Genomic DNA, 22,905 nt, shown 5'->3' with positions numbered 1-22,905 from the left:
GCATGGGGGGTGGGGAGAGGGGGAGGAAAAAGGGAGGCGGGGAGGAGGCGGAAATTTGTAATAAAAAATTTTAATAAAAAATATAACAGCCTAGATAGTTTAAACAACAGAAGGTCTGTATTTTCAGGTTCTGAAATGCAGAATTTAGAGCATAAGTCTGACTCAGTAAAGGATGTGCCATCTGATAAAGATACAATGGTCAAATCATATACAGATAATATACACTTTTTATTTTAAACAGTGGACATGGGAGGCTTATGATTATCTAAGAATTTAGTTATAATTAGGAGTACTGACTTGGTAGTATACTTCTTAGGCTCAACTATGGATATAAAGTTAGATTAGACTGACAAGATGCCTCTGACAGTAATGCCATTTAGTGTCAAACTTAACAACCCACATTTGATGCACACAACTCATATGGTGCAAGGAGAGAACTGAATTCCACATATGTATCATGGCACTTATTTACTCACATACCCACAAGCACATACAGATATTAATAAAGCCTCTCATTTTTAAATATTTTATTGCATATTTTAGTTGAAAGTTATTACATGTCTGCACATCTCAGTTTTACTATGCTATCTTCAACTGACATGTAAATTTGTAATAGTTCCACATTGAATAATTGTGGTAAGAATAGAGTCAAATACAACAAGTAAGTGGAACTGTTTACATTTAAGTTTCTTATGATATCTCAGTTTTTGGACCAAGAATTCTTCCTTCTTTCTTATAAATTCAACTACATTTTAAATAAATTCTGACTAATATTATCTATAATTTCTCTGTATTTTTAACCATATAAGATCTATTAGTACAATCACATCATTCTTCCCTAGCTCTAGGAAAACTATCCAGATAAATATTTCTGAAAATAATGTAGTATAAATATATGGTATGCTAATCACCCAAAATGCTTGGGAAAGGAAACATAGTAACAACACCTGAGATCAGAATTTAGGACATGATTCCTGGAATCTGCACTTTAAATGTGTGCTGCCTTAGTACATTCAAGTAAAAGAACCACAGTATGGGCTTCTCTAATTCAGTGCCACAAAACATAAAATATAACCAAAGCTCTGTTGAAAGAAAAAATATCAATTACATAGACTCCTTTGCTTTATTATCCACATGAATAATTTCTACCCCACAAAGAAAATTAAGAAACCCACAAAATGTCAGGGTTGTTTTGCTTTATCCCCTGATTTCAGAGCATTGTTGACTTTCAGATTCTGTTTGTTTTATTAATAAGTTCTTAAGTGAGTGTCTTATATGGGCGTTCTCTAGAAGATATGAAGCAAGTAATGCAACCTCAGGAACAGCAGAAAAACATTAGACTTCTGGGTTTAGGTAGAGTAAATAGGACATTTTCTGCTCTAAGCTTATTTGGGGGGTATAGTGACACTACATATTATCACTTTGAAAAACCTTCTCCATCAATTAAATGTCAGATACTTTAAATTATCTTCAGGTAAGTTTATGCTATTTAATTTGAAGGTGTTTTATCATTCCAATAGGTGATTTACACATTCTACTTCAATTCTGTCTAGCAATTTCAGTCATTGCTATGAAATAATTCAATTTATACAAATAATGTTACTGATTGTTTAAGACTGAGGTGTTTATTACAAAAAATGGAAGATTCCTATTTCACAGAAAACAGCTTGGGACAGCAATGTGCCTGATAAAAGGAGACACAGCAAGATCCCTAGAGTTAGTAGAGGTTATTCACAGCTGTCAACCCTCAGTGTCCAAAAGAAACACGCCTTCTCCTATAAAATCTTGCCTTTTCTAGATTGATACATATTGCATATACATTCTTGGCTCTTCCCAATTATTCTAAAATGGATGTATGTCAAAATATTTCCCACTTTCTAAGTGCTAAGTATCAGAAATTATCTACATATTCCACAAATAAACACACACATATGCATATACAAACACATGTGTATGTGTCCACAAACACCTTTGTGTTTAATGGAAGTTTAAATGAACAAATATTTTCTTAAGTATTCCATGTCTCAGAAGTATTTTCCTCATAAATACTTGAGGTTATCTTCAACTAGAAAATCATTTCACAGAATGCTACAAGGATATCAGAACTGAAACTCTACTTGTAAAAGTTTATAATATTTTATTGAAAAAAATAGAAAAAGTAGATATTTTCAAATTACTTTATTATTTACAAGTATGGGAATTTTTGCCTGAATGAATGTCTGTGTACCCAGTGCAAACCTGTTGTCCCAAAAGACAGAAAAGAATATCAGATCCCCTGGGACTGGAGTTACAGAATGTTGTGAGCCATTAAGTGGGTGCTGAGATTTGAACCTAAGTCCTTTCAAAGATCATACAATGCTCTTCACCACTGTAACATTTCTTTAACAGCATATTTTATTAACATATGTTAATTATGAACAATAATGAAATTATTATGACATATTCATATGCATATATAGTAAACTTTGATCATATTCACCTACAGTTACTGTCTCTTGTCCTGATACAATTTTATAGATCCTTTTCTCTTATTATTTATTTATTTAGTGTGTGTGTGTGCGTGTGTGTTTTCTCTTTCTTTTCTTGAAAAGAATTTTTCCTGCTGTATATTCTAATCATGTTTTCCCCTCCCCCAACTCCCCAAGATCTTTCCTATCCTCCCCCATCTACCTCTATGACCTCTTTCTCTCCTTCTCTATAAAACAAACAGGCTAGCCAATAAAATAACAAACAAACCAGAGTAAAACAAAGGAAATACAAGTAAACAAGAAAAAGAAAAATCATAAAAAACATATAGAAGCACAGAGGTGTGTCTGTGTTTGTACACCACCTTCATGCATGTGGATATTCCCATCAAGGTATACATGTGTAGATACCAGAGGCAGGCAAATGATATCTTTTTTTTTTATCTTATTCCACATTATTTCTTTTTCCTTCTGGCATAAAGTCTTTCAATGAACCTGGAGCTTATCAACTTGACAAAGCACTTTGCTAATAAGCCCCTAAGATTTATCTGTCTCCATTTCCCAGTACTATAGATGTAGGCAACTTTCACTGTCTGGCTGGCTTTTTATCTGAGTACTGAAGTTCTAAACTCATGTCCTCATACTTGCATGGTAAACACTTTACATACTGAGCTGTTCTAATGATGAATTCAATAAAACAAAGTTAGTATAAACATAAGAATAAAAGTTCATAACTGAATAAAATTATTATTAAACAATCATAATGCATTCTAGCTCTTTATTGAGTATCCAGGGAAACACATACAAAAGCATTACATTGTATTTATTAGCAACATATTGGTGATTACAGAGCCCAGAACAATGCTTAAAATATACTCTAATTTTTAGCTCTTTTATTCAATTTATTTTGTCTATGAAGAGTTTAGTTTGGAGAATGAAGTTATTATCAAGACATTATAATCTCTAATGAGATGTAATCAACTTATAAATTTTATGGTTGGAAAAGAAAATATATCTCTGTTATTTTGTGTGTACATTTAACTATACAAGATGGTCGACCCATCAGCATCTCCTGATAGGTGTCATGTACTATTTATAGGTAAATATATTGAGCCTGAAACTAATGTAACCTTGTTCTCCATCTTCCCAAGGGTTTCTGTACTGGGACTCTGACAATTTGATATCTTTAACTATTGTTCTGCCACATTTAATTCTCTTAAAGATGCTACTAATGATAAAATTTCGGTAATAACCTCAATGTTCTCAGCAAATAATAGTCTACTAATCAGTCAAAAGATGATATCCAAAGCTTAGAAAAAGTGCTCTTTTAAACTTATTGAGGTTGTTTGGGGGATGGGGACTAAGACTCTATTTTAAATGGATTAGTGTGATGACTACAGTTCTGATTTTCTACATTACTTTTATTATTATATGTATATGGATAATTGCCTACATGTATGTCAATGCACCATGTGCATGCCTGTGCTGTACTGGACTTAGAGAGGTGAATTGTCATATGGGTGCAGTAAATCAAGCCCAGGTCCTCTGGAAATCAGTCAGTGTTCTTAACTCTGTGCCATCTCTCCAGCCCTATGATGACTAGGTTTGAATATCTATTTAATACAATATTGAATCGGTAAGTAAAACGATGAGTCATAATCTGGAACTTAGAAGTAAAATAAACCCTGCCCAAAATTGCATTGTTCGGAGGATTTTATCAGAGCAACATAAATAAAACAAAGAAAAATTTGATGGATTAATAAGCACAATAGTTGCAATTATTTTCCAACTGAGAGAGATTTTATTCCAAATGTGTACCTTAAGATAATTATAATGAAATTATTTAAATCAGTTGTATATAACCCAAGATGTTTGCAATTAAACTTAGTTTGCTCGATTAAAACTTAGATGGTTTATTTTTTTTGTCTATAGAATTCTAAGAAAATAAATGGAAACTTCCTTACTCTTAGTAAAACCAGGTATTTTTATTCCAAAATGAAGAAGGTTGCCTTGTAAAATTAGAGTTGCTATGAAGTCTTCTGTAAAGAAAGTGTCTTCTTCCTAATAAAAGTTTATTCACACATATAAGGGATATTCAACTTCTGAATTCATGAAGCACAATGAACCAGTTTCCAAGAGAAATGACCATAACATGTAAAAATGCCTTATATGCAGAACCACTTAAAGCCTCTATAAAATGTCATAGTCATGAATACACATTTGTTCAACAAACTCAATTAAATTACAATAAAACTTGGAAAAATTAGTGACAATCTGTAGCACTTGAACCACAACATATGCCCCCTCTCCTTCATTCATTTGAGTCTGACAAAAGTTATACTTTAATCAGATATGTCCAAGAGAATGGTCTCTCTGTCCACTATTACCAGACAGAAATATTGTATCTTTCTGGGAATGATAAAATATGCCATTAGAAATTATTTTCATGTAGAATAGTGGAATTAAATTAGACCTTAATGACAGAAGGAAATATGAGAAATTCACACACATGTAAAACTAAGTACTACACCACTAAATGGTTCAAAGAAGTAATTAAAGTGAGAAATTTTTTAAATTAAATATTGAAAAATGACTAAAAACAATTTATGGGAAGCAGAAAGTACAAATAGGAATTTATACTAACATAAGTGAAAAGCATTTACTTGATTTTATATAAAGTCTATAAAAAGACAGTGGGCAAATGACTCAATGGTGATATAGATTTTATCTGAGGAAAGGACCTATGTTGAAGGAGTCTTTCATTCAAGAAAGAGAAAGGCCGTTGTTGGTTTACAACCTGGGATATTTGTAAGACAGAAAAGGAGAAAAAAGAAGTGAACTATTTTTTTTTTTCTCATGGTTTGCAATTGTTTGGGAGTAGCTAGGGAGGAGAATATATCGTGAGATAAAGAATGTCTGGTAGGGTTTGGTGGTGTTAATCCCAGCACTCAGGAGGAAGAGGCAGATGGATTTCAGTGAGTTTGATTCCAGCCTGTTCTATAAAACAAGTTTCACGAAGGCTCCAAAGATTTACAGAAAAATTCTGCCTTCAAAAACCAAAAAATAAAAAATGAAAATAAAAAAATAATTTTTTAAAAATTATTTATTTATTTATTTATTAAAGATTTCTGTCTCTTCCCCTCCTCCGCCTCCCTTTTCCCTCTTCCTCCCCCTATCAAGTCCCCCTCCTTCGTCAGCCCAAAGAGCAATCAGGGTTCCCTGCTCTGTGGGAAGTCCAAGGACCACCCACCTCCATCCAGGTCTAGTAAGGTGAGCATCCAAACTGCCTATGGAGTACTACTCAACAGTAAAAAACAATGACTTCTTGAATTTTGCATACAAATGGACGGAAATAAAAAACACTATCCTGTGTGAGGCAAGGCAGACCCAAAAAGAGGAACATGGGATGTACTCACTCATATTTGGTTTCTAACCATAAATAAAGGACATTGAGACTATAATTTGTGATCCTAGAGAAGCTAAAAAAATTAAAATAAAATAAAAATCAAAGATAAGAGAGAAAGAGAGAATGTCTAGTGATTGATAAACATCTTTTGTTGTAGCCAGCCATTACTGAGAAATCTATAAGATGGGGAGGGGAAAACATCAAAAAATAAGTTTCATTGGTTCTAGATCTCAGTTACTTTAGTTTTGAAGAAATGTCATAATTTAACTAAATTGGAAATCTTTACAAAATTTTTGACTATAGATAATAAATAGTATAACTAGAAGAGTATATAGAAATATTATTCCTCATAAAACATTGTTATGAAATATTCATAAAATGTTGTGAAATATTTATTATAAATAGAGTTGAAGAGAGTTAATGAAGAAATTAAGTAATAATAAAATTCTCTTAAAATAACTTTTTTACATTGTCTTTAGGGAGAAGAACAAAACTGTCCATAGTCAAAAAAGGTCTGGAAATACTTATTTCCTTATTTTTTTTGAAAATTAGGAATATTCCAATGCTATTACTGAGCTTAAGGAGTAATTGAACATTAGAGGAAAAAAGAAAATTAAGATAATTTATTTTTTATATTAAATCATCAAATAGCCATAAGATCAGAAATATAGGAAAAATCCTTAGAATTCTCAATAACGTATATATTTTTTAAAATTGCTGAAAGGCTCAAGGATCACTGAGGAAGAGAGGATGGAAAAATTGTAAGAACCAGAGGTCAGTGAGTTTGCTGTAATATTGTCTTTCCTAGTAACATCAGAAGCTATACCCATAAAGTCCCCACAACATGACTGCCCAAACATGAACTAAACAAGGAGTACACAAATAGGCATACAAAACTGGACAGGCAAAAGCACAAAAGACCTCAATCCCATACAGAGAACTATAGGCAACTGAGAAAATTTGAGAATAAGAAAGGTAGTCTTTCCTAGGGAAGCATGCATCAACTGGCTGGCTGTCCAGTGCCAAACAGTCAGCATTGAAACCATGCATACACCCATTTATTGCAAATTTTCATAATAAAGTTTACATAAAATTAAAAAAAAAAAGCACTGCAAGTAACTGAGATGATAGAACTTCTGTTTGTTCACCTATGTAAATTCTGAAGGTGATATTAACAGGAATGAGGAGAAGCAAGAAGAAGCCAAAAAGTTAAGTAAAGACTGAAAGAAGTTTTATGTTATTAGTGAATGTGGAGAAAGGGAGATGAACATTAAATAGAGTCTAGAAATGTCAGAGGATACAGTGTTTCCCATTTCTATGGTAAAGAAAATATGAAAATGAGAGAAAAATATAAGAATGAAATTATAAAAGACAAATATCAACCTAATAATTTGTCACAATTGAATGCAAAGTGACAAGCCTATATAATCATGGCCAGCATTCCCCAAGACCTTGAGAAAAAACATGGTAAAGGAAGATACAAATTATTAAATAAAATAAAGTTTACATGTTTTAGGGATTAATAATGTCTGGAAAACTGGAACTAGAAACCATAGAAGAGTTTAACACAGATGCTATTAAGATATTAAATATATGGTTGAACAAGAGAAAGATAAGGGAGGTGTTTTCTCATCTCAAATGATCCTACATAGTCATTTCCCAGAGATCCAAAGAAGAATCCATCCATTCCTTAGAAATTAAGAGAGCATTGTGTAGGCACCTGGGATTCGAAAGTAATCTTTAACTGAGAACTTTTTTTGCCAGCATGTATTATCTGACAGATAAAGGAAAAACCTCCTGGGTACCTCCTCAAATCATCTTCCTTCTTGGTAAGTAAGAGCTTAACAATGCCTTTGCTGACTGAACAAGGTGGGACCTCCTACACAAACAGATTGGAGCTGTCATTCTTCCTTACATGAAATCTAGGCTAAGAATCTCAGATTGCAACTAGCATAGAATAGGCACTAACGTGAGAGGCAAAGATGAATATGAACTTTCGGGAGGGTGCTTTGAATAGTGGTGTCCATAATTAAGAGAATGATTTTTAAAAAAAGTATAGGGGTGGGAGAGCTTAAATTGCTTAGAGTGGAAAATTTTAATAAGGTAAAAGTTGTAAGGAGGAGGAAAGACAGAACCCTCTTCCCCCATGGACTAAAAGCAGAATGAGTAATAGATAGTTTCCTTGTGTGAAGAGAAAGGAAAATCCAACTAAAAAGACAAACTGTCTCTAGAATCACCCACAGGTATATGTTTTTTAGGCTAGTTCTTTGCAGTGAAAGCCATCGACACATTCTCAAAGGTCATTGACTTCTAGAAAATTAAAGAACAGGGATGTATGTCATGGTCATATGATGAAATTGCAGTCTGAGTCATGTCAAGATGCTCAGAACAACCCATAGTCTGAATCACTGTGTACTTCCTAAGGACATAGTTCTACCCTGGGCTTCAAGGGTCAGTTGGATGCTGCCTTTAAAAATTATGTAATTGTGTTAGAGAGAACAGTATTCTATAGTAGAAACATCTTCAGTAAAGAATAGCATGAAACAAGAATAAACTCAAGTGACCCATAAGAAGACCATAATGTCTTGGACATCAGAAAGAAGAGGAAATGATAACAGTAATAATAATCACAGCAACAGTAGCTGTTGAGTCTCATCTTCATTATGTGCCCATTTCAATGTTAAGCATTTTATATGCCATATTAAGACGTTTCTATGTTCTTAGCTCTGAAGCCATACTTACAGATTTGAACTCAGCCTTGCCATCTGTAAGTAGAGGTGAAGTCACTTCATTTCATTAAGCTTTAATCTTTGCATCAATAAAGATAATAGTACAACTTCACTGGGATGATGTGAATCTCAAAGAGGAAATGTTCAGAAGGCAAATACTAGTACGTTTGTACCATGTGTACTTCATAGGAGTTAGTGACTCAAAGAAATTTCTCACAATTCATGAAGTAAATGAAGGCATAACATCTATGTCACAGTTAGAATCTGGTTCAGGGAGCACTAACATATCATCTGAAGCTGCACACTGAATGAGACAATATTTGAAGATAAGTTACTCTGGATCAGATTCTATGTATAAAATGTCTGATCTCTATCACTACAATGAGGGTAGGATAGAAATCCTCAAAAAGATCTACCATCTTCTGAGACATTTCAGCAGATCAAAAGGACCCTTGTGCACCATTCAGGCCCTCTAATCCTTCTTTTAACAGATCATATCCTGGCTCTCTCTATATGAGTACTTTATTCAGAATTACTGAGATATTTCTTCTATTCCTAAATATATGTGCCAGAGGGGAGGCAGTCTGCTTTGCTAAAGTGAATTTAAGTCTACTATACAGGCATCCTGAGTATTAAGTATTTGACTATTATGGGGAATGGGCACTGATAGTTACTGGATTTGGGTTTTGCTACTTAAGAGCTATGTGACCTTGGGCAGGTATCCAGATGTATCCCTTAAACCTTAAGTCCTTATTTGGTGAGGCAGGGATATTAAGTGATTCTAATTCTAAGGAGGTGAAAATTAAATGAAGTGAAGTTATGGTAACTGCCCTACAGTGAGTATTAAGAGCCCAACAAAAGGTATATTATTATTTTTCCTTATTAGTTAATATACCTTTATATTTGATTGCCTACCACTTGATAAAAGGACAATATAACATACAGTTCTGCTTCTATAATTGTGCCAAATTTCTTATGAAATAAATAAATAAATAAGTGCCAAAGAAGGGCAAGCACAGACAGGGGCTGCTTTAGCTAGAGCTGCCAGGAAAGGCCACGCCAAAGATAGGATATTTGATCAGAATGTGGAAGGATGAGAAAGGACAGCCAAGCAAAGATCTGGGGACAGTATCCCAGTCAGAAAGAATTACACACACAAAATCTGGGAAGAGCTTGGCATGTTCAGGTCAATATGGCTGAAAGCAGTGAATAAAAAAGAGATGAAAAGACACAAGGTCACAGAAGGCCTCCATATTCAGGTGCAAGGCTTGGACTCCACTCAAGGAAAAATATAGAAAAAACAAACTAGCAGGAATATAGATTTAATGAAAATTAGAACATGAAGAATAATGGGGCAAAATTTGGTCACTAATTGTAACAACTTATGACATACATACTTTGACTTGTTCATCCTTGTGTTCATGAAGAAGCTGAAAAAAACTTTTTGCTTAGGAAAGACTAAGTTTATCATCCATAACTTAGTGTTAGTTTATCTTGCTGAATACCCTGGAACATTGTCAATTCTTTTTAGGAATATATGGGGCAATGGACTAACAAGTATCATTTTCTATGATGACATTGGCTACATTATTTAGTGCTATAGGGGCATCTGATTCCTAAAGTGTTTAAGATCTCCTTGAACATATAGAGTAGAGAATACCAGAATTTGAAAAATATGAAGAAAAAGTAAGCTGTAAATTTGAATACCATTACCTCAGACTTTGACTTGGTCTTTTCAAGAATGCCGAAAGGAGGTTTGGGTGTGATTGCACATACCTTTAATACAACACTCAGGAGGCACAGACAACCAGGCAGAACTCTGTGACTTCAAGGCCAGCCTAATATACACACTGTGTTTCTGGAAATCTAGAGCTGTGTGAAACTTACTATCTCATGGCCCAAGTTGAGATAAGCTGAGTGCTAATAGAAGATGTGGAAAAAGGAAAAAGGTAAAGGAATTCTGAGTACAAATAATTAAATAATGATAGGGGAATGGGTATGAGAAAGAAGAGAAGGTAGTGTTTGGATCATTAGGAACAGATGAAAACTGAGTGAGCGTTTATTATTGACACAATATGACCAAAACTAATGAGAATTACAAGTCCTTCTCTTGGTCAGGTTCAGAGAATTGGCAATTCCTTCTCCTCGTTTGAGTATAGATGTTGATTGTGTGACCAGAAATAATCAACTGAAGCTTCCTAATCTAGGATGCCTGCAGCCTGAGATTGCTTCCTATCCCTTCTTCTTCTTGTCAATGCTATATATATTAATTATTTACCTTTTATATATAAAACATAATTCACATTTTTATTTGTGTGCTATTATGCAAGAAATGTTCATGGTCTTGTGATTATTGGCTCGAGGCCACAGTATCTTATTAATTAGAATCTTTGTGTTAAACTAAGTTTCATGGTTTTTATGTTTTATTAATATACAAAGTATTAGGTATTATTATAATGCTTTATAACCAAATTTATTTCACTTGATTCTTGCTTCCCAATTTCCCTGCCCTATTCTGTTTTGTTGTATACCTAGTATTACCCCTCTGCTTTATAGCCACAGGTGTCTTTAACACCCTATCCCCACCATCACTTCTCACCCCCACGATCACTGATCTTGATTCATAGTCTATACCCACACTCACAAACACTTATATACATACATATTAACATTGAAATTTAATATCCATTTGTGAGAGAGAACATCCACGTTTTTGTATTTCAGAATCTTTATCACCTCTTTTAATTTTTTTATTTCCATCTTATTTCCTTCGAATTTCATAATTTTAGTATTATTTCAAAGATGAATAAAATTCTAGCTTGTATGTATAACATATTTTCATTATTCATTCATCAGTTGCTGAATATCAAGGCTGTTTTCATTTGCTGAATATTATGAATACAGTAATCATGAACATGGATGTATAAGTATCTCTGTGGTTGGCTATTGAGTCCTTTGGGTATATATCCAGGAGAGGTTGGGTCATATGGTAATTCCATTTTTAATTTTTTGAGAAACCTCCATTCTGATTTTCATAAAGGCTACACTAGTTTACACTCCCATAAGCAATAAATAAGCACTTTAATTTCTCTATAGCCTTCCTAAACCAAGATTTTAGAAGTTGTTTGCTTATATGATGAGATTTTTAGCCAGTTACATCATATTATTTGAAGGTCTGATTGGAAAATTTGGATTTCTTGGTTAAAAACTTAAAGAAAATGTATTAGATCTTGGTCATTTTTTAAATAATGAAGGCATTCCTGGTGGAAATACTGGAAACTGTTCTAGTTGGTGATTATCCTGGTTAACCATGATTGTCAATTTGGCATAGGCTAGAGGTACCTCTTTTAAGTCTGGATGATTTGTCTAGATTAGATTGTCCTGTGGATATATTTGTAGTGAATCATCATGATTATTAATTGATGAATGAGGATCTAGCTTACTGTGAGCAGCACCATTCACAGTTAGGTGGATTTTGTAGGGCCTGGGTCTACCCTTGTTCCTGGGGTTCATCTTGAGGACAGTTTCTGGTCAGCTAACTAAAGCATTCTGTTTGTTCCTATGCTCCCCCTGCCCAGCCTGGTGATTATCTGTAGGGCACTTTTGACTCCATCTTTGGCATGGTAATTTCCCATCTGCCTGGGCAGAAATCCTTGTGCAGCAGCTAGGTATATAAGGATTTCCCCAAGGTTGAATAAACGGCATTCGGCTGATCTCCTTTCAAATGACCCAGGTCTCTTTGTGTGTTCTTTCAGTCTCCAGGCCCTTGCCCGACTGGTGTACAGTACAGTGGCAAGGCACGCGAACTGTACTGAGGGTGTAACACAAAATTGGGTGTTACAGTTTTGGGGTTCTAAAAGAAAGTTAGGTAAGCATGAGTTGTTGAAATATGGAGTGGCGGCGGGGCTGCGTCCCCAACACCCCGGCCACTTGGCTAGCTCATGCCCGAAATAACAACACACAAACTGTATTCATTTAAGAACTGCTTGGCCCATGAACTCTAACCCTTACAGGCTAATTCTCGCACCTGGACTAGCCCATTTCTAATCATCTGTGTAAGCACCCCAAGGTGCGCTTACCGGGAAGATTCTAGCCTCCGTCCATGCTGGTGTCTCTGCTCCAGAGAGCTGTCGGGTCTCTCTGGAAGCAGAGCAGAGTCTGACCTCACTTCCTCTTCCGCCCAGAATTCTATTCTGTTTTCTCCTCCCATCTATGTTCTAAGCTATGAGGCCAAGCAGTTGGTTTATTGCTCAACCAATGAAATCAACAGATTGATATGACACTCCCACATCAACGAGTCAGTAAGTAGTAGTTATCTATGTGTCAGTTCTTGTCTTGGGTTCCTACCTTGGCTTTTCTCAATAATGAACTATGTTTTCTCAATAATGGACTATGTTGTAAAGTGTAAAATGAAAGAAATGTCTTTCCTTTCCTAAATTGCTTTCTGTCTGAGTGTTTTGCCACACCATCGTACAGGAACTTATAGTGCTAAATGCAAATATGTTGAATTGGTATGTATATAAGTTTTGCTAATTATTTATTAATTGAAAATTACGTCAAACATTTTTTTATCTTGAAAATACATAGAGCACTTGGAAAGTCCTGTGAACCCCTTTTCTGTTGTTGAGTTCTAGAAACCTTTAGTGAATTCAATCCTTAGGACCATTGCTCTCAGCATCACATATGTTATACCATGGTAAGATGATGTGGGAGTGTCATATCAATCTGTTGATTTCATTGGTTAAGCAATAAAGAAACTGCTTGGCCCTGATAGGTTAAAACATAGGTGGGAGGAGTAAACAGAACAGAATGCTGGGAGGAAGAGGAAGTGAGGTAAGACTCCTCAGACAGACTCCATAGCTCCTCTCAGAGGCACTCGCAATGAAGCTCCAACCCAGGATGGATGTAGGCTAGAATCTTCCCGGTAAGTGCACCTTGGGGTGCTACATACCTTATTAGAAATGGGCTAGTCCAGGTGCGAGAGTTAGCCGAAAAGAGGCTAGATATAATGGGCCAAGCATTGTTTAAAAGAATACAGTTTGTGTGTTGTCATTTTGGGGCATAAGCTAGCTGGTGGCCGGGGTGATGGGGACGCAGCCCCGCCGCTCCTATTACAACAGTAAGAAGTTTATTTAACTCTTCTGGACAAAACAACTTTGGTTTGGGTCTGTGAATAAGGAATTATTCACTCACAATTGATCAAGAATATTTCCCAAATAATTGCCATTTTGATATAGCTTTTTTGTTTATTATCTACTGAATATTGTATAAGGGAATATCTTTGTCACATTAGTATGTAAATGTACAAGGAGGTAATAATATAGGTCTCTTAAATTTTCTATAGTTTTAAATTTGACCTAGTTATCTAATTCTGTGGGCAATTATCACTCTGTTGTGTGTTCTTACTACTCTGCTGATAATATTCATGAATGAAATTAGCTTATCATTATGACAATACCTATAACAACAGGAAATGGAAATGATAATGTAAAAGTTCAATGATCTTCTATGAAATTTGGAACTACCTTCCAGTAGTACATTAAAGACCAGTATTTTCCTATTGATGTTCATGACCTTTATCATTTTCAAACATACCTTTATCTGTAGTTCCTTTATATCCCACTTTTTGACATATTCTATTTGTTTATGTTGTTTCTTCCCTATTTTAAATGAACCTCTCTTTCCTTATTTTTATTGGAGTTCTGAGCTTCCTTCTTCTTGTTAGAGGCATTTAGAGGATACAGAGGCTTCGTAAGGGAAACTACTAAAGGCTCACAAAGTTAATTTGAAATCAGTTTGGTTTTCATCTGTTCAGTAAAACTTTGGAGATACTCACATGACCATTTACTGTTTCCTTATTTTCTCATTCAAAATTCTGTCCATAGAATCTATAAGATTATGTATCACAGAAAAAAAAAACATATTTAAATTTTATCATTTGATAGTTTTATACACTTATATGATAAATTTTAGTCATCTTCCTCCTCTGTGCCTCCCATAATTCTCCTCTTTATCCAGCTGGATCATTTCTTCTTAACAAATCCCTACCCTGTCTTTCATGTCCTTTGTGTATATGTGTGTAATCTATTGAGTTTAATACAAGTTTCTTGTCCAAGCATGGGTGGGAAATTATTTACTAGAGGAAAGACAATGTATCTGTGTAGGAAAAATGACAATCGCTATGCTGTCTTAGTCAATGTTCTATTGCTGTGAAGAGATACCATGACCATGACAACTCTTTTTTTTTTTTTTGATATTCTTTTAATGACATGCTATACTTTGTTGTTTTTATTGAGCTATACATTTTTCTCTGGTCTCCTCCCTTCCTCCCCATCCATTTCTACCCTCTTCAGTGGCCCCTATGCTCCCGATTTACTCGCGAGATTTTTGACATTTTCTCCTTCCTATGTAAATCCATGTATGTCTCTCTTAGGGTCCTCTTTGTTGTCAAGATTCTCTGTGGTTGGACCACAACAACTCTTACAAAGAAAAACATTTGAGTGTCAGAAGTATAGTCACTATCCTCATAAACAGTAAGCACAGCAGAGGTAATTGAGAGTTCTAAATTCAAATTGGCAGGAAGCAGGAAAATGAGAGATACCTGGCTTAACTTGCACATTTGAAACCTCAGTGCACCCACACTCACACATGCTTTCTTCAACAAGGCCACACGTACTCCAGTCTTCTAATCCCTGCCAAAGTTTCACTCCCTAATGACCAAGCATTGAAATCTATGAACCTATGAGGGTCGTTCCTATTCAAACCACCACAATACCTGTTGTAGTTTGTTTCTCAGTTGCTATGACAAACACTGACCAAAAATAACTTTTGGGGGATGGTTTATTTTGGCTTATATGTTATAATCCATCATCAATGATAGCAAAAGCAATAGCTCAAAGCCAGAACCTAGATGGAAAAACTGAAGCCTGGGTGAAAAATGCAAATTTTGCTTTGCTCCTCATAGTTTGCTCAGATTGCTTTTTAAATACAACTCAGGACTACATGCCTATGGGTAGGACTGATAAAAGTGAGCCCGGCCCTCCCATATCAATCAATAATCAAGAAAATGCCACCCTTGACTTTTTTACAGAATGACCAATTCCTGGGAGATTTTTTCTCAGTGAAGATTCCCTGTTTCCCATATAACTAATGTTTATGTTGAGTTGACAAAAATTAACCAACACAATCGAACCCATTTCTACTTGACTCACAAATAATCACTACTAAAACATAACTTCTCTTTTCTGAGTTATCTTCAAGATCTCCCATAAATATAACTATATACAACCTAATACAACATTTAAAGTCCCAAAGTCCTTTATAATAATAATAATAAACAACTGCAAATTGCTGACAGTGGCCTCAGGAAGCTAGAATTGATGGGCTCATCTTTCACCCATGATGATATGTTTATGGGACAAATCTTATACAAGATAAACCCAGCTTCAATAAGTTCATGGTTGCAATGTCTATGCCATATACAGAAGGCATCTTTATTCTGCATCTCTCCCTATCTTATAGTTCTCACATTCTTTCTAGTCCCTGTTCTGAAATATTTCATGAACTTTGCATAGGATAACATAACTGTCCTCTTTATGGCCCTGAAGTCTACCATCAATTATCTTAGCACTTTAGCCAATTATGGGTATATACATTAACTACTGCAGTAAAAAGATTCTCTGATGAAGCTTTGAGCCAACACTAATCCATAGGAATAGACAAAAGTATTTTAGAAGGCAAAGTGATCATTTAACAAAATAGCAGTATGTTTCCTGTATGACCCAAGATTAGCAGCTATGGACCATTGACAAGGTTTACAGTACTATGTATGACTTCCCTTTTTTGGAGTAACCATTAAATCCAACCAGAGATCAGTTTGTTAATACAATAACAGTGATACCACTATTGTACTAGCAAGCACTTTGGGCCTAGAATGTCATTATCATAGGTCATAGGATTCATAGCTGGGTAAGATTGTTTTTGACATTTTTCCCTCTGTAACCTGCATAGAATCTCTGGAAATATGAAGATTGTAGAGAAGTTTCTAGTTAAACTCCAACTATGTCAAAGAAAATATTTAGCTTCTTCTGTAGTAGTTTATTGTTAATGATGTTTTTGTGTTAACAATTGAGCTGGTTACTTCAACTTATTCCATATATCAGAACTAAAATGCTGATATTTTATAGAGTAAAAATAGTGATGAAAGACAAAATTTTCTTGTAGATAAACAAATTAATTGTGTCTGTCTACAGGTCCATATCTGATCACGTGTGTATGTGTTAAATATGCTATTTATATGCCTTTGGGTTACATTGTCAAGTGAGAAAGTGAAGTAACAAGAAGGAGGCTCTCTTCTGATTGCCTCAAAACCAAATAAAGTAATTGTACAAATTAAATATGTTAAAATTCTCCAAATTATTATTACAAAAATAATATAAATATTTTTAAAATTAAAAGACATAGGTTAAATCATAGGAATTGTTATTACCTTCAATACTGTTCAACAAAACAGCTATTTTCTGAGTTACTAGGCATACATACAGTATAAATATGTATTTTTATTCAATTTAAGATAATATTCCTAAAATTATGCAAATCTATTGATTAGATGATCTAGCCTTATACCTACTAGATATTTAAGACAAAAATTAAGACTTTATGTACATACCTTTAATCTCAGTACTCGGGAGACTGAGGAAGATGCATATCTGTGAATTCAAGGCCAGTCTCGTCTACAAAACAAGTTCCAGGACAGTTAGTGATACACAGAGAAATCTTGTCTAATGAAATAAAACAAAACCAAAAATAAACAAACAGACATGTTTTGATCATTTCTAAGTAAAATATGGAAATACTCATTTCTTTCAAACTTTAAGGCTGCATGTTTTAGACTGCTAAATAACTCATTTATTTTTGTAAGTTTCAAAAGATATATATTTATGAGTTTTGTTAATCTACTATAAAAACTGTTTATTACATATAATTTATACCTCCAGGCTTACTATGATAAATAAAAGTACTACAGATGAAATGTGTATTCCTTGTATATGAATAATACTCTAATACTCTTCCAGGAGTAATCGCATATAGTTTATCAGCTTTGAATAAATGCTTTTTATAGAATATATTTTTATAAAATATATAAACATATTTTGAGACAAGTCCCTAGTAAGAAGCTAATGTTGCCCTATAAGTAACTCACAGTACAGCCAGGCTTGCCTCCTGCTGCTTCAACTTCTTGACTTCTACGATTTTATGTATATTAAACATAAATCCCTTGTAAAATAAATGGATACTTATTAAGGAGAAAACAAACTTTGCTCTAAAATAGAATCATTATTATTTACTTAAAGAGGATGTGATGCAAGATTTAAATAGTTATAAAAAATATAAATGGGTCTGTTACGTCTTATGATAAGAACATCTACATATTTTAAATTAACTACAATGTGAGATGTTATATTAATATAAAACTAGAATCTTATTTCTGTTAAAATAAAATTACTCATAATGTCATAGTCTTATATTAGTAGTAATTTATAAAAATATTTTTATTTATAAATTAATAAAAAATAAATAAATTTATAAAAATGTTATTGTCCTCCAAGACTCTGAATTTTACAAGATTATCTTTATGTTGAGTTTATTATGTCACTGTATAAACTTGTATTTTATTTGTATAGAATATAAAGTTCTTTATAATCATTCTATATATCAATTTTGTATTTTCTAATATATATATATATATATATATATATATATATATATATATATATATATATATAATCACTGTAACCTCCAGTGTGATCCTGTATGGAAATGGGACATTGGTTGTTAACTATGTCATGAAGATAGAGACCTCAAAGCAAGAGACTTAAGAACTTGAACTCTTTCTCTTACAGTCTATTCCATATAAAAACAGTAACATAGCAGGGGCTTGAACTGGTCATCTCCTGTGACCAGATTGATGACTACCTGAATTGTCATCATAGAGCCCTCATCCGGTAACTGAATGGAAATAAATGCAGAGATCCACAGCCAAGTACTTGTATGAGCTCTAGGGATCCTGTTGAAGTGAGGAAGGAAAAACTACAAGAGTCAGTGGTTCAATGTCATTACACAGGAACAGACAGAAACAACTATCCTGGGCTCACAGGAACTTACAGCCTCTGTAATGATAGCTAGCGAGCCTACATGGAACTGACTTAAGCCCTCTACATATATATGGATCTGTGTAACTTGGTATATTTGTGAGTGTCCTAGCAGTGGAATCAAGGCCTGGTGTATTTATGAGTATCCTAGCAGTGGGATCAGGGCTTGTCCCTAATGCTTGAACTGGCTTTTGGGAACCTATGCCCCATACTGGGTTAACTCACCAAGTCTTAATACAAAGGGAGGAGCTTAGTCTTACCTCAACTTAATAAGCCATGCTTTGTTGACACTCATGGGAGGCCCATACCTTTCTAAACAGAAGCACAGAAGAAGTGAATGGGGGTAGAGGGAGGTGGGGGGATCTTGTGGAAGGAAAGGAGGGATAGGAAATTGTGGTCAGAATGTAAAATAAATGAAAACAGTAATTAATTAAAAATAAAAATATTAAATTCTTCAAAAAACACATAAACACCAAAAAGTTGGTTATCTATAGCCAGAAATAAGTTCTCACTAGATACTGGATCTACCCAAGCTTTGATATTAGACCTCTGTCTTAGGGTTTCTATTGGTGGGAAGAGATAATATGACCATAGCAACACTTATAAGGAAAACACTTAATTGGGGTATCTCACTTACAGTTCAGAGGTTCAGTCCATTATCATCATGGTGGAACATGGTGGTGGTGCAAGCAGATGTGGTGTTGCAGAAGTATCTGAGAGCCATACATCTTATGGGAAGCAGGAAGTGGCCTGTGTCATTTGGAGTAGCTTGAGCATAGTAGAACTCAAAGTCTACCCCCACAGTGATACACTTGCTTCAACAAGCACATACCTACTCCAACAAGGACATACCCTCTAACAATGCCACTCCCTTTGGGGGTCATTTTCTTTCAAACTTCCACAATCTAAAAGCCTCCAGAAATGTGGGTAGTAAATGTTCATTAATTACACCAACCAGTTATATCTATATTATTTGTTGCTATACTAACCAAAAAAAAATGAGTAAGACTTTTCAGTTCTTAAATTATTTTGTTGGGATTCAAGTTCAACACAGGTATAAGTTTTTAAAACATGGTCCTATGTATAGGAAGTACTAAAATGCTCTCAAAATGTTTGACATTTTGACCCCTCCAAACCAGATGCTAAGTGGATTTATTTATTTATATATTTAATAATCTGAGAGCCTTCTTTCAGAATTTTCAATGTATCCCTGGGCAATCAAGAGAACTTGTTCTTACACCTTATTAGAAGAGACACTAATAACAAAGTTATTAAAAAGTTATAAATTGCATGGCATTTGCAGTCAATTTTAAAAGACGCTTAGTCCTATTCATGTTAATTTTATATTGAGAAATTTTATCAGCATAAATTTTGTTAGTGTTATACAAAACTATTGAGATTTTTCTGTTTTCTTTCTGTCCATGAGATATGTCTGTCTAGTAGAGTCCTGATCCTGATATTATATTCACTGGTACTCAATATCATATCAATAATTTGAAACATTTTATCTCTAATTCTTCTCTCTAACCTATTCCACATCAAGAAGTTAAGCATCTCAGTTTTCTGGACATCACTAATCATGAGTCACATTAAAAAGACCCTTACACAGTCCTTCTTACTATCTGAGAACACTATAGTAAGACTGCCTGTTCTGTGCAACAACCACTTATCTTTCTCTGCTGAATTTAATATGATAGCATGTCTAGCAAAATGAACCATACATACTTCAAAATAAAATGTGTAGATAATTCTTTCTATGAAAGCTGGATAGCCCCTAAGGAAATTTAATCTTATTTTCTAGGTACTCTCATTGCCACTTATCAAACATTATGTGTCTCTTCGCATGTCTATATGTGTTTGTATAAGCATTGATTTATTTTGTTCTGGGGATCACACCTAGACCCTCAGAAGCGCAAGGCAAACTTTTTATACTGAGCCAAATCTCCACTTTCTACTTGCCAAATCTTTGTCATAATTGTGATAAGTAATCTTGTTAACTTATAAAACTTGGGAAGAGGGAACTAAAAAATTCCTTCCCCAACTCATTGCTTAATCTCAGTCTCCAACTCCAGCAAGCACTCCCTGGGAACTCATAGGCCATTCTAGCCAGGGCAGCAGGTAGGCTAAGTGCAGACCTTCACCTCTCCTTCTATACCTCCAAATCTGATCCCCTGGTTTTATCTACTGCTCTGTAGCAGAACACCTGGTGGTTCCTTCTGTAAGCCCATTGTATTAATTAAGGTTTTTGTTGCTGCAAAGAGACACCACAACCATGATAACAACTCTTATAAAGAAAACATTTAATTGGGGTGCCTAACTTAGAGTTTCAGAGGTTCAGTCTATTATCATCATGGTGGGAAGCATGGCAGTGTGCAGGCAAACAGGGCTGGAGTAGCTGAAAGTCCTATATCTTGCACACAACAGGAAGTCAACTGACTAACTCAGCAGTATGTTGAGCTTAAGAAACATCAAAGCCTCCCCTAGTGAGACATTTCCTCCAACAAGGCCTTACCCACTCCAAAAAGTCACACCTCTTAATAGTGCTGCTCCCTATGAGATTATCCCCAATTGCATTCAACCTACCACACCCCTCAGGTCTCTCCCCTAAGTACCTCAGTACTGCTGGGTTCCATCTGAAGAACACTCTAACTGTCCTAATGACTGGACTCTAACCTAACCCTACAGAGTTAAAAGCTCAAGTGTAAGAACCAAAGTTACATTTTAAGCTTTAATTACTATGCCTAAGAGATCCATGAAACAAAAATGTGTCTGATCTGCAAGTCCTTTGCCCAAGGAGAGACAGTTCCTGAAATGCTGGAGGTTATTGTTTATGGGAGATAATAAGCCACATGTTTTTCATTACCCTAAAGAAGCTTGTGTGACCCATACACACAGGATACCCTTGATCTCATGTGGGTAATTTTACAAGTTGGAGGTAAGTCAGCATGTATGCTCACCCATGATTTGACTTGATGGGAAATGCAATGAAGTATGACTTTTCCTTCTTAAGCTACTACAAACTATGATTCTGAGCCATGTTCCAGGAACCTGGTTATGGATCTGGCCAGAGTCAATCCACCTGGCCAGTAGTTAATTAAAGCTCTAAACTGGTAGTGGTCTTACTCTGGATCGGTAGGATTAATACAAGCTCTGAACTTGAAGTCCCTCCAATTACCATCATGGAAAGTTCCACACCCATCTTCAAGAAACTCTATGTAAACCCTACTTTCTGTTCAGTTCCCTTCTGTTTCCCTGTGAAATAGAGCCAGTCAACCACTTGGTTTTGTCCTCTGAATAAATCTATTTTGTGAGTTTTGATGTGTGTTGTGACTTTATGGTATTATTTGGTTTCCAACTACCAGGATACATTTCCATCTGAGCCTTAATTGATTTACCCCAGCTCCAAACTCCAGCAGGTACTCACTGGGAAACCCTCAAACTACTGCAGTTAGGAAAGTAAGTAGACTAACTGCCTATCACTCACCTCTCCCTCAGTTCCTCCAAATACAATCTCCTAGTCTCATCCTCAGTTCTGTAGCAGACCCGAATTTGATCCCCGGCACCTTTCTGCCCCTATCTCTTACCAAAGCTATCAAAACAACAATAGAAAATTATAGGAATTCTATTACTGCATCAGAAAAGTAAGACAACTACTTACAAAGTTTCTGCTAAGCTGTCTCCCTATATTAAAAAAAAAACATTTCCTGTTTAATTTTGAAGCATTTATGTATATCAAGGTCAGAATTCTCGTCCTATCAGTAGCCGTTTTGAGCTTTTTTCTTTCTTTCTTTTTTTTTTTTTTTGCTCATCTAAATTTTGGTTTGTTATCATTCACTGGTAGAATTTAGTAAAGAACCTGTGATATAATATTTGTCTTAGTTTCATTTATGTTGCTATAATGAAACCTCACTACCAAAAGCAAACTGAGGAAGGAGAGGGTTTATTTGGTTTACATCCGTAATCACTAACATTTCCCTAAGGGAAGTCAGGACAGGAAATCAAACAGGGCAGGAGCCTAGAGGCAATAACTGATGCAGAAGTCATAGAGGAGTGCTGCTCACTGGCTAGCTCCCCATGGCTTGCTCAACCTGCTTTCTTATAGACCCCAGCACCACCAGTCCAGGGAAGGCACCGCCAATAATGGGCTAGGCCCT

Source organism: Alexandromys fortis, unplaced genomic scaffold (genome assembly GCF_014885135.2).
Source record: "Alexandromys fortis isolate MF-2015 unplaced genomic scaffold, M_Fortis_MF-2015_v1.1 scaffold_95, whole genome shotgun sequence".
Classification (NCBI taxonomy): Eukaryota; Metazoa; Chordata; class Mammalia; order Rodentia; family Cricetidae; genus Alexandromys; species Alexandromys fortis.
Note: the sequence above shows the minus strand (reverse complement) of the source record.